Here is a 13,584-nt window from a genome sequence, read left to right on the forward strand (position 1 = left end):
TACGAAGTCTCTCGCGTCTGAGTTAACGACGTCGTAAATAATAACATCAACGCGACGTCTCGATAATGCGAATGCAATCGACCGGCCGAGCGCTCGTTCCGCCCTTTTTTTTCTCACTCTTTTTTTCCCGCCTCGCGCATTTACTTTCTTTCCTCCTGTGTGACGGCACTCTCCGCGCCGTTTTTCACTCTTAGTCGTCCGCGTCCGGTAACAACACTCTTCACTGTCCTTCGTGTTGCTTCGAATGAAATTGCATTCATTATGTCAATTGCTTTGTCAGCCGATGAAGAGTTTCCGTCCCGAGAGGCCACTCTTCTCGATTTCTCGCGAAACAGTCGTCGCGCCGCGTCGAGACAAAAGAAGAAAAAATAGCGGCACGTATGCCGGCTTAATTCTTCGCGATTACTGTTGTAACATTAAACACGTAAATCTTTTGCAAAGTTGTGGTAAAACAAAGTTATCATTTTACATTAACTTATCTCCGCGTGCGCTATAAATGCGTTTATTATTGATTAATATTAGAAGTGATAACGCGGAATGATTTTGCAAGACAATATTCCTGCATAAAATTTTATCTGACGAGACACGTCCAATTTGACGGATTACCAGAAGTCTGAAATTCAATCTTCAATGACAGCGCGGATGATTGATGTTTGAAGCCGCAGCGATACGGAGCGTATCTTTGCACGGAGCGATGGATCGGGCGGACGAGAATCCGCGTAGCCGCAGGATCGCAGGATCCATCCTGCGAATGTACGCTTGTTTCTCAGAAACAAAGCGGTGGCAGCGCCGCCCGCGCCCGAGGGCCCAGACAGATTACGTTGACGACCGATTGGAATTGGATGATCCGTTAAAAAAAAACCCCCCTCCTCGCCCATCTTCGTCTCTGAGCAACCACCGTCTATCGCGTCTGCCGCGATTACTTTGAAGTCATATCGGAATCATCCGACTTGGTCGACTTCGACGGGCGACGATCGATTGATTCCCGACGATCGGCAGCGTCAGTTCGTAATTTCCGCCAGGATGTTTCTTGCAAGTTCGCCACTAATTACTTGCCTTGCTTTTAAACTACTTGATATGAAGATACAGAATCTTAATTAGATATCGAGCGTAATTAGATTTTGCCAAAGCTCACGTTGGCTGACGCGTCACTGTCGCGTCTCAAATTTTGCAACGACGAACACGGTGGATGGAAAAAGTGAAAACGCTATCATTTCCCCGCGTAACGAAGGACGCCGTTCTGCTCTCGACGTATCGCATCGGCGATCCTTCCTGGGACACAGAGAGATCGAAGATTGCGCCGGCGGAGGAAGGATGGTAACGCACCCTTCCTGGACAATCAGGAACGCGCGGGACGAGACGGAGAGATAGGCGCGCGACAGAGGGAAAAAAAGAAGAGTCGCGGCTTGTGTCGCGGAAATACTCAGACGAGCCGATTTCTTTAATAATACGCCGGGAGAGACGCGCCGAGCCGGCGCGCGCTCTCTCGGCGTCTTCTCTTGCTTGTTATTACTTGCCTTTATCTACTTTGTTTAGATGCGGTTTCTCTTTACAATCTCATTAGCTACTCGCGCAGAAAGAGGAAAATTTTATCTCCACCGCGTTACAAGTCATTTCAGCAATCACGAAAGTTTTTGTCACATTTATGAACATTTATTCGCATATGAAAAATTGTTGCACTTTTGTAAGAATATTGCACAAAGTAATTTGCTCCGGCTTCCTTTAAATCTTATCTCGTCAAAAGCGATTTAACTTTTTTTTCTCGCGTTAACGTGTCGTAGAGGAGGAGAGAGTATTGCCGTCATATTTTGTCACCGTTTTTGTCGTCATCATCGTGTACCTACGTCGTTAAGGCGTAATTAGTACGCAAGTATCACGCCGATAGCAAGTGTGATAAAAGTAATCGAATAGCGGCCTGCAAATTACTTTCCACGTCCGGGAGCGACCTCGGTAATTAGATACCGCCCTTACGCCGGACGTAATTCGATTGCTTTCGGGATAAACGGGTGACGGATGAGAATCGGAAAGAATGGGGAGGTGGAATGATAACAATTCTAATGGATAATAAAGTCGCGCAAAGATCGTTGGGAGATATCGTAATTAGGAAAATTTTATTTATACCGATTATTATTGTCCGGGGTCATCTGCTAACTAATTAAGAGCGGAGACAGTCTCGAAATAAGACAGTCTGAGGGACGCCGTCCAAAGGATGATTACTGGGCGGATAAAAGGCGTCCAACGGACGTCCGCGGGCTTTGAAAACACGGGCAAGTTCATCGCGTGCCGTTTCCCGTTGAATAAATTCCGCATGCGAACGTCGCGACGTGTTGGCCGTTCGCTCGAACCGTTCGGCGCAACCACCGTGTCGGCGCGCTACGACGGATATATGGCCAACGGGGGGTTGGTTTCGGGACCTTGACGGACCGGAGGTTGGTCGGCGCGCCTTCCACCACGCCTTTTCCGCGTATTCGTAACCGCGTCGTCTGGCAGTTTCCTTAAACAAACCGTAAGTTCACTCGATGCGTCTTGCTCAAACTTCTGCGGTATCGTTTCCGTCTGAGCGAGGGCGATAATGACGCAGCGTCAACTTCTTGCAAAATGCTGCACATCGGAAATACGGCGTTAATTAAGAAGACACGATTGCGGCAAATATCAAGAGTTATACTTTTCAATTTGCTTTGTGTTTGATTAAAAATTTTTATTTCAAAATTGTTCATTATTGCCTTTTGCTGAAATATTGCAATCAAACGTTTTGTATTTTAATTGGAATACTTGTTCTAAAATTAATATTTTTTTATATTCAATATATTTTTTATGAACCAATATTGCAGTCAGCATAATTATTCTTAATGAATATAATACTTTACAGATCTAATATGCGCTTTTTTTTCGCGTTCTTTGATATCTTATTGTGATGTATCTTCTCGTGCAAAAGAAATAAAAGGATATGTCCCAGAGGACGAGGAAAACTGTGACGTTTCGTATTTGCCTCGTCGTAACGCCGCTTCGGTTATTTCTTGATGATGACAGCCGCAGCGGCGACGGGGAGAAGGAGAGGAGAAAAAGCGTAATAAAGGGAAAAACTTTCGCACCATGAATGCTACATCTGTAGTCTCCTGATGGGTATCGAATGGGAAGACGTACGCATAAGTAAGTCGTTCGAGCAGCTGGTTCGAACGAATCGACCGCTTTTTATACGCGACGCGGAACGCCACGCTATTACTGTTTGACGCGTGCAAATATTTTATTTGTCAAATTTCTTTCTTTCAAATCAATTTAAATTGTCCCAATATATCTTCACGAAATAAAATTATTTTAAATTATAGTAATTTTAAACACTATTTATATTGTAGAATATTCAAGAGAGCAACGAAAGTAGAAATATTACATTAGGTAGTAAAATATAAATCACTCAAATCTATTAATCTTCGAACGGCGAAGGTCTGAGATTTTACACAGATGGCGAAGGAGTGTTACAGACACCTCACATGTGTTTTTTTTTAATCAAGCAGAAATAAGAGGTAAACACGTTTTTTTATTTATCCATAATTATTATATTTTGTATTAATTTATTTTGATTGATGTATAATATTATATAAACGAAAAAAACATTTGTCACAAAATCTGTCAGGGGTGTCTCAGACCTTCGCCGTTCGAAGATTAAAAAAAGATCATGGCGAGGAACGGCGGATTAAGCTGAGAATATTTTCAACTCAGTTGAGATGGAGTCACTTATAATTAGAAGTACATAAAAAATAGTTGGCGGGAAGCAGCTTTCCTTATTAGGACTTCCTTACAACAAGGAGACACAATTATTGTCGTTCCTTGAGAAACGAGGGCTCTTAGACTGCTTGAAGCTACGCGAAGTACATTAAATTACGCCCTCGCCGTCGTTTGCTTCCTTAAAGTTATCGTATTGAAATGTCTCGTTACGGAGACACATTCAGCGAGCAAGAGTGCCGCGGACGTTGAAAATGTCAATGTCATTATATGTCTACCCGGCGTTGTTAATTTATAATTATCATAAACCGAAAGTTTGGTGCGGTTTCGAGAATGCTCTTTGCCGAAATGCACAGCTTCCGCGAACCACTCTGTATAATTATAAAAATCGCGAGACCACTGGAATATTTGCGAGAGTCGCTATACGGAGAGGAGGAAGAGATTGTGTCTTTTATCGGACACCGCCCTGTGCGTTACCGTAATTATGGCGGAGATCCCCTTCTGTGGCCCCGGCAACGTCAACTTGAGCTTTTCAAGACAATGAACCGTGTCCCCGACCAGAAACAGGGAACATTCTTGCGTAGAGTCCGCGCCATTCTGAGTCTACGCCGCGTAGCTTGCCAACTTTTCAATTTCGAAATTGGACGACCGCTTCAAAGTTGCAGGAGGCTCAATCTTCCCAATGGAGAACTCGGAATGAAGAGCCATGCCGGCCTTAAGCCGCTTCTAAGCACGTGGGCTAAATTCTAAACGTATTATCGCGCGTTTGACTCCACCGTATATTTCCGTTCGCACGCAAATGCATTCAGCGCTTGCGACGCGGTTGCCGCGCGCAACGAAAAATCGAGTAATTTTTTCAAAAGAATGTTGAAACGTGAATAACATTTGAGCTGCGATCGATTAAAAATAAACGAATTTTCGCGCAGTGCAGCCGCGGCCAATAACAAAACAAACTCTTGTTTCTCGTTTAATTTCATATGTAGATTAATTTTATAGGATTCTGTACCGGTTACTGCATCGTGCATGCACAAACTGTGTATGCGCAAACCGAAATATAAATATTTTCGGTAACTCTACCGGCATCGAATTCGTATTTTAATGAAGTAAGCGCGATTATTATTATGATGCTGATGATTGTTATCAGCCGTCCATGATATTTTAATTCAGCTGCTACATGACTTCTGATCTGTTTGTTTCAGTACAGCGATCGATTCACGCCCGTTCTCCTGATAGTCTCGCTCGCGGGGATTAAAGTATGCAGTCCAGATGGAAAAGTGAGTACTAGAGATGCGCATATACATAGTTATTCCGCGGAAAAGGAGCCTCTCGCGTTTGTATGCGGTTGTTGTTGTAGAAAACCAACTCGTCGTTGCCTACGGCGTGCTTCCAAGACGGAGCTTCATCCCCTGAAGCTCTGCGCTGAAAGTTTGCCTTTTTCTGCAGTAGGCACGACTGCATCTTATTGCATCACGTTATCCGTAGACATTGAAATAGAAAAAAAAGATAAAATCCGTTTTTCATTATTCTTATCGATTTTCACTATTTTTTTTATAATTCTTAATTAAAGATAATAGTTTCACGAGTTGATTGTAAAAATGCAGACGGAAGAATTTTGTTACGAAAAAAAAAATATTCCTATGAAAGAATAATCGCTTGCATGTGTTTGCATCACGTGCTAACGGTTGAAAAACATAAGAATGCCGCCGTAAGGGTCCTTGTTAAAAGGAATTAAAAGAGCGAGCGACGAAGAAGCACAGAGGAGCCGGCCTTATACGGGACGGAAGTTGAACCGCAATGCGAGAAGCCTAATTTTCCGCGTTCTTGAGCGCCAACTTCGATAATCCTTGTGATACTTTGTGAAATCTCCCTTTCAAGTCGATCTTGGGGGCGCCGATCTTTTAATGTTAAAGTCAGCGAATCTCATAACCCCTCGAGCGAATTGCTCGCGCTTATTTCCTGACATTTTCCCGACATTTATTTATGGAATTACAAACAATTGAAGAAGGTAATTAAGTAATCACTTTAATTTATGATTAAAAAGCTCGCGGCGGAAAAGCCGTTGCAAATCAGATAAGGCACCTCGATCATTTATTTCATTCTCGCTCCGTCTAGTATCTATGACAGATATAAGCGGAGAGATAAAGTGAAACAATTATAAACTAAAATTTCACCGATGTCTCTCCTTAATCCGGGGATTAATTCGAAAACATTTGGACTTCTTCTCCGAATTCAGCTAGATATAAAACGTCGCGTCGCGAGAGGGGAACGCAAGTAATCTCGCTGCTGTTCGTCTTTTATTATTTTCCGGACTTTAATTGGAGGCCCGTAATCCTTATCGCATCCCTGCCAGTAATATTTCGAAGTTGGCTCTGCGCGCACCGACCGACCCCGCGCGCGCGATCCGTGCTCGCCGTGTTCGCGAACTGCACAGAACATATCGATCCTTCGAATTAGTGTTTTATTTCGAGGGCTTCTCCTAAGCTCTCGCTTTAATTTTCTACCTGAAAAAATCCTTACTTTCCACCCCCTTCGGATCTTTGGCAAGCGGCTCTTAAAAAATCCCTCGTGGCACATTTATCGCGACGAAATTATCGCAACGAGGAATAAAACGCCTATTTTTTCCATTGGATTTCGATTTTTTGTCACTATGTGATACTTTTTTATCATTATTTGTCATTTAATTTATCTTCCGGTTATTTCGGATTACATCGTATGCGTTTTTCAAATTAATAAATTATAAGGAACAGATATAAACTAACTTTTCTTTCACAATTTCTCATTAAGTTAATTCAAACATACTTCGCAAGATTATGCATTGAAAAATAGGTCAAACTTTCCGGTTACGATCTCACATACACTTGTAACGACGCTTACACATATCTCGCAAGTTTACGTGTAATACGTGTCTAATAATGATAAAGCTGCATTCGTACGCAGCTCGAGGTGCAGCCGTATTCAGCGGAAGGGTAATTGCCGATTTTCCTGTTACAAGCTGTAACATACGAGGAAACTTTGCGTGGTCATGCCGAATGCACGTGACTGCGCGAGATGATTAAGGCGTGAATGAAAACTTGGAGTTCAATTAAACTACGTACAATCAAACGGCACCTTTCGTAAATAAATCATGCGATCTCATTTAACGAATGATACAATTAGATGAGTCGAGACAACTTTTGTCCGCCTGAATTATTTTAAGCGTTTCAATTTAGCATCTATTTCTTTATCCAATTTGTTTATATCACATTGTGTATTTTATGTCGAGCGTATCTCTTCACGCTCCAATTCTCGTTACATAAAATCCCGATTGTTCTAAATCGCTCGTGCACACGAAAGATTCGCTGACGCGATCACGCGTATGATTTATAAAAAAAAAAAACACTGGCAATGAAAAATAGTTTTCGGTTCCCCTTTTGACGAGAAGGTAACAGTGAAATTGATATTTTTACGCATTTCCGGCGATCATTGAATTACGGAGGGAGCGGGATATCGATGAGATGCGTGAAGGACCTTCGCTAGTTGTTGAGCAAACATACGAATGGTGAACGAACGATGACGAATGGTGGCAATCTTCGCGGGGAGAAAGAGAGAGAGAGAGAGAGAGAGAGAAGGCGAGCGAGTACCACGCCGTGATAGCGAGGGAGGGTTGGTATTTACCCTCCATCTGCGGATTTACCCGTGCATACATGGAACAGCACTCCACGGTGATACGCATCTCTCCCGCATCTCTCACCCGCCCACGTCGAACGGTGTCCGTTCCAACGAGTGCCACCGTGCTTGTAACGATCCACCATTCCTTTGGCCCCATTAAACACTTTGCTTTATCAAGCGTTGAAAAATTTTCTATGATCCTCCCGAACGTACCCCGAAGTGTACGCTCCCGTAATTCCACGACGTTCGAGCGGCTTTGAACCCCCGAAATGTGCTTTGCGCGTTAAGTGAACTAGTTATCCCTGCTCGCGCGCGCGTTCAATTCTCGCTTGAATTACGCGATTTCGAACATAAAATTAACTGCAGCGCGTGGTGTTTATTTATACTTATTTGTCGTGCAGCGTCCGGTGACCAGTTGTTTTCGAACAAGTTTCATACGCAGATATTCGGGGGGAGGGGGAGAATTGAAAATAAATTTGCTCGTAAACGCAATTGTTTTCTCAGCGTAATACGGAACGTTACCGCGGAATGAAATCACTCTGCGTTCGATCACATCGGCAAAGTAAACTGGAGAATAAATTGAATCCGTCGCGAAAACGCGCGTATGCTCGCGGAAGATCAACGACGAGCAGTCGTGTAATTTTTGAACTCGTACGTTTTGCCGTGATCGCAGGATATGTTTATCCTTTACCTACGGATTTACTCGCGCATACACGAAACTGCACTCACGCTACAGCGCGTATCTCTTTTGCATGCTCGTCCCGCTCCTCCCTTCGCGTCGCGCCGATAGCATCCACCCAGTATATCTTCCTCGATATTCGTCATAAAACCGACAACACGTCGCTCACTGCATACTATCCGGATGCGAGCAAATTCCCTATTTATTCTTACTCGAAAAAGAGAGAGATGAACAGCAAAAGTGCAGTTTACGTTCCTTTTTTCTATGAAATTCCTGTAGCGTAAAGTAAAATTGATATTTTTCAGTAAAACCATCAGTTTGTATATCTTTGACAGTAATTCCGCGCTCACGTGCCTTGGTACCATCTTGAAAAAAGGAGGCCGAAGCAGCACTCGGAAACTAAAGGGGTCATAAAATTTTTTATTGCAACCTAACCGAACCCCGTCTTAAAGTTTTTACTAGATCCGCACTCAAAATCGAACTCTTACAATTTTTAAAGGTTTCCCATCTGTGCTACGAATACGACTGAAAAATATATTTAGCACCGTCTGTGGCAGGCACTGTTACTATTTATAAGCGTTAGTGTATGCCGGGCAGGTAAAAAGCCTCCGCAGTTTGACGCATGTTTATCTGCATTGAAGCTTACGCGAAGGAAAGAATGCGGTAAGAAACAATTAAGATTCCGAGATGACGAAAAATTGATTTTTTTTCTCACGATCGTATTATTACTGTGGGATTTATTGGGTTAAAATGTGGAAATTAACAAACGTTCTCGCTTTATAATAATCTCGCTCGATCTGCACTCTACAACAGTCAGGCTCAGACTCTTTTCTGGCTTTCGGGAAGCCCGCTTTTATAGAAAACACGTGCATTCATATATTTGCGCTTTTTCAATGATTATTGTTGGCTTCGGCAATCTTTAGTCTACGCCGCTCTCGCGTTTTTTCTCGTTTCAATACCGCACATTCCAATCGCTCCCGACATACGCTCACTCTTTCCATTCGCTCATCAATACATTTACATACATTCGCATTCCTACATTACTGAAAATGAAGAGCAGGAAATTCCTCGATTGCGTTTGATATCGTCGCAAATAAATCTTGACTCACAACGGATGATTCTGTCGGTGCATAAGATACTTTTAGATTCGCAATCCGATTTCGCGATTCGCTGGAAATCTCCGATTCCGAGACGTTCTCGAAGCAGGACAATAGATCGCATGGTGAATGTAGGGTTCGAATAACCAGCGCGAGCGTCGTAGCGACACGATTGCGAAGGTGCGCAAAAGTGAGTGAAAACGAGAGCAGGCGGGGAAAACGAGAATAACGATGTTTGTTCCTTCCTCCCCGAATATGACAAGCTTCGCGAAATCCTCTTGAGAATGTCGTTTGTCGCGCCGAGAGCGATTGGTATCGCGCATAGTTACTCCGAAATAGTTGGTCCACTTTTGCGTTACGAGGCGACGACCCTCGGCCGTAACAACTTTGCTACGCAACTATGCTCGAGTGGACCGGCTCAGTCAGTAACTTCGCGCAACGTACTTGAACCGAATTTTTAACGAATTGGATTTTAACTTTCAAACAGAAACTTAAGTTGACGACTAAATAACTTCGTGCGGTGGCTGTTAACAAATCGAGTTGCGGCCGCGCAAACTGAGGTAAACCGATTAGGTCAACGGATTATCGATCGTCTCGTCAAAACATACACGCAGCGATTCTAGAATTAGATTCCAGCGTTTAAAATGTTCGCATTAATAACTATTGCGTTAAAATCGTGAAAAATGATTGTACAATACTACGTACGATTTGCTGCTATATTTTGTAATAAAAAAGCGATAATTCACGCGAGTAAAATTGTTAAAAAAATTCTCTTACCTTCTGATTGGTTTAACAGTAATATTAAGAGCGACATATTCAAGCAACTATAAGGCGTCCAATAGGCCCAAGAAAAAGGAGCATCTTGAGCTACATCATTTATATTTTTCTCACGTAGAGCTTCGCTACTTCGAGTAGATGCAGGCATCATGAAAAATTCAGCATGAAGCTTGATAGAATCGCGGAGTATCCCTCCTAGAAAATTTGCTTCTACGGAACGATCATTTTTTCAATCGTCATTCTACTCTCTCGTCCGCGTGCTCTCTGCCATGCTTATTTCAACGGGAGACGAATTTAAGTGAGTATCGTCTAAGGAGCTTGAAGATGAAGCCGTGTTTCTCTTCGAGATTGAGGAGTTGAGTGGAATAACAGCGTAAGTCGAAAATACTTTGGGAAGAAGGTTGGAAATTTTAAAGGCAAACAATTTCAGCGAGAAAACAAACTGAAAAAAAAAAATTATAATATTATTTATCGAATAATTATAAAATGTAAAACTCGAATTTTACATTCATGTTGTATTTAACATCTCAATTGCGAAAAAAAAGAAACTGACGCTGCACAATACGGAAATGCATAGCTTTTCTTACACAGAGGAGACTTTCATACATGCCGAAGAACCTTCACAATCACTATCACGTCTATGGCATACAAGGAGCATGGCGCTGCGACACAATAGGCAGATAAATATTAATAGAACGTATGAGCGAAGACCGTAAACACAGTCGGTGTAATTTTATGAGACAGTGTAGTAAAATATCGAGAACGAACAAAGTGTCACCGCGAGGATATAAAACTCCCGGCTGAAATATTGGCGAAATCTCTTGAAAATCTTTCTTGAAAACGAGGAAACGAAGATTTCGTTCGCTGAACGCGTTTTATTCGTGCCCTGGCCACCAAATTTATAGGCAGCATTAAGAATTTACGTTCCAAAATAAGAACAGCGTTTAAATTCAACGAGTTATGGCTCCGATACACGTTACTTTACATCTTTTACTGCTATTTCACCGCCGAAGAAAGTCTATACGTACATCTATCATATCATTGCCAAAATTGTTGTATCAATGTCTTTTTTTTTTTATTAATATTTTGTGCTATAAAGTTTTAAATTCTCAAACTGATTAAATAAATTATGTAATTAATTGCTTTTCTGTCGCAATTCAGTCTGTCCGAAATTATGCTAAAATAGTTGATTGAAAGAAAATCAGACGATCAAATTTGCGTCAAAGTTGTAAACACTGTTATCTCGCGAATGAAGCCTGTTGCGTCGGCAAATCATTAAAAGTTCCGGAACGAAACTTCAACCGAAGACATTGCAAGTTTTTCGAGTAGCCAATAATTGGAACTATTTTCTTTATACTCTTTGGCATCCATTGCATCGATCAAATCATCATCTAATAGACGCAATACTGTAAGACACTTGAATTAACTGTCTTATTATTCTGCCTTTCAATCACTGTCAGACTAAATATTGAGCATCACTAATTAGCGAGACAACGGAATCTTCTTTTGTTTTTTACTTGTTGATCTTTTTTCTATAATTATGTTAATTTAGAAAACTTAAATTGGCATATATTTTTTAATAAATTAATTGGAGGAACAAAATCGGAAATAAATAAACAACAACAACAACCACGAATTTCCTATATGTTTCAGCTTACGCTAAAATGCTTATTAACATGATCTCGTGTCAAATAATTTTGCTACCGATATTGCAGCCCTTATATTCGTACCGTTTAATTATCTCGTCCTACACCCCGCAATTTAAGCTCACGCGATATTTGCTACCGTTGTTAACGAACCGTGATATACGTAAGTGATATTTATGATGATATCCTGTTTAATGAGGATGCTAGTTTCTTGCACAGGTCTTGACACAATACATACACGCAACGTCCGCGTTTCGCGGCGGAATTGATTCAAACGATTAAATCACTCGACAGGATGAGAGCAATAATAAAAGGCTCGTAAATCATTTTTGTTTGCGCTCAATGCACGTGAAGCCTGTTCTCGAAAACACTTCGGAAATTGTCAGTCAGAGTGATTGCAATAAATCATTTTTCATTTTTGTACTGAATGTACAATTCGGAGTTATGAATTTGAAGCAACGAATATTGCAATATGACGAATTGGCAAACATTGTAGCATTGTTAAACGTAGATATTATTCGCGAAATATTATTTCCATCATTAGAGGGAGAGAGGAATATATCATTTGTAATATAATTGCTGTTAATTTAAATTACTATTTACTCTGTCATTACGGACTGCGTTTACATTGGAACGCTTTTATGAGAAATTCCGAATATTAATTATTTTTATTTTTGTTGCAGTGCGTGCAAATGGCGCACGCGTTAAGACGCATTTCTTATGCGACTTGTGAGCCGCAGCACGTCCAATTTAGCTTTCTGGCGCGAGAGCCCAGGGCCCACTTCAGCCTACAGTACTGTCACTCCTTCATCACCGAGTCTGCAGAACAGGTCAGTAAAATGTGACTTTTTCTTTGATATTTCTTTCTTTGCACAGGGTGTGCGATTTCGGGAAAGAATGCAACATTGGAAACATGCGTTCGGAGAATCGCAATAGAACCTTCGTGAATGCTAAGAGAAAAGGAATCCTAGTAATAAACAATCAGGACTATTTTGAATATAAAAATGATGAACAGATAAAGACATTGATACAGTTGTATGAATTAAATAGATAAATATTAGTTTTTTTAATTAGCGTTTAAATTAATCCAAATAATCAGGTTATGTATAAATTGCCGAAAGTAAGCCGGGATTTAGTCCAATGTACTAACAATGTGACAGCTCGCCTCTTGCCGGTGGACAAACCGCGTGTGTCTCAAGTGGAAACTGGAAACTGTCTCGACGTTTAAAGCTGATGTATCACTCCCTTCGCTCCCGACAATTTATCCGGTGCTTAGTGCTAGGCCACGTGTTGACAAGAAAACGTTTAAAATCACTACAAGAGCTTTTGTTTTAATCACAACTCAAAATCCTTCCGTGCGGATTAACGAATTTACGAAAAATTCTAATTCTCGGAAAAAAAACAAAATTATAATCTGCAATTAATTTTGCTTATTTTTGCTTCAATGTGTTCTACGCGAAATTTCGCCGTTATTTCTCCACCTGCCATCGCGGTATTGCGTGTAAAGTTTTATTGAGAATTGCAACAACCGCGCGTAAAGTATCCGAGAAAAGAACGCGCTTTTATATTGAGACCAGTGAACAGACGGAAAATATCGTCGGACGTCGATACGCCGACGACTACCGAATCCCAGGATCTAAAAGCCTCTTCCTGTTGTTTGGAAGGTAACATCGCTCGAGGCTTGGAGGTCCGTCGGCAATATCAGATAGGATAGAGCCGTAAGTTGGCGGGAGCCTTTAGTGGGTTGAGAATAGCAGACTTTGCACTTGGAACTTTGCACTTTACCATTGCCTTGACATTTAGTCAGTCTTAATGGCGCGCTCTTCGGATTAAACTTTAAATACCTTCCGCCGAATTAAGAACGCCATCGTTCTTGAAAGTCTCAGATCGAATAAGCCTACCGCGATAGCGTGGAAGATTGAGAGAATAGACGGAAAATGAAGGGTCTTAGCGCCGGATATTCGAAGGTTTCTGCGCTCATCGAAGCGGTTGACACCGCACTCGAGTTTTCATGCTA

This window comes from Linepithema humile, chromosome 4 (genome assembly GCF_040581485.1).
Source record: "Linepithema humile isolate Giens D197 chromosome 4, Lhum_UNIL_v1.0, whole genome shotgun sequence".
NCBI classification, from domain to species: Eukaryota; Metazoa; Arthropoda; class Insecta; order Hymenoptera; family Formicidae; genus Linepithema; species Linepithema humile.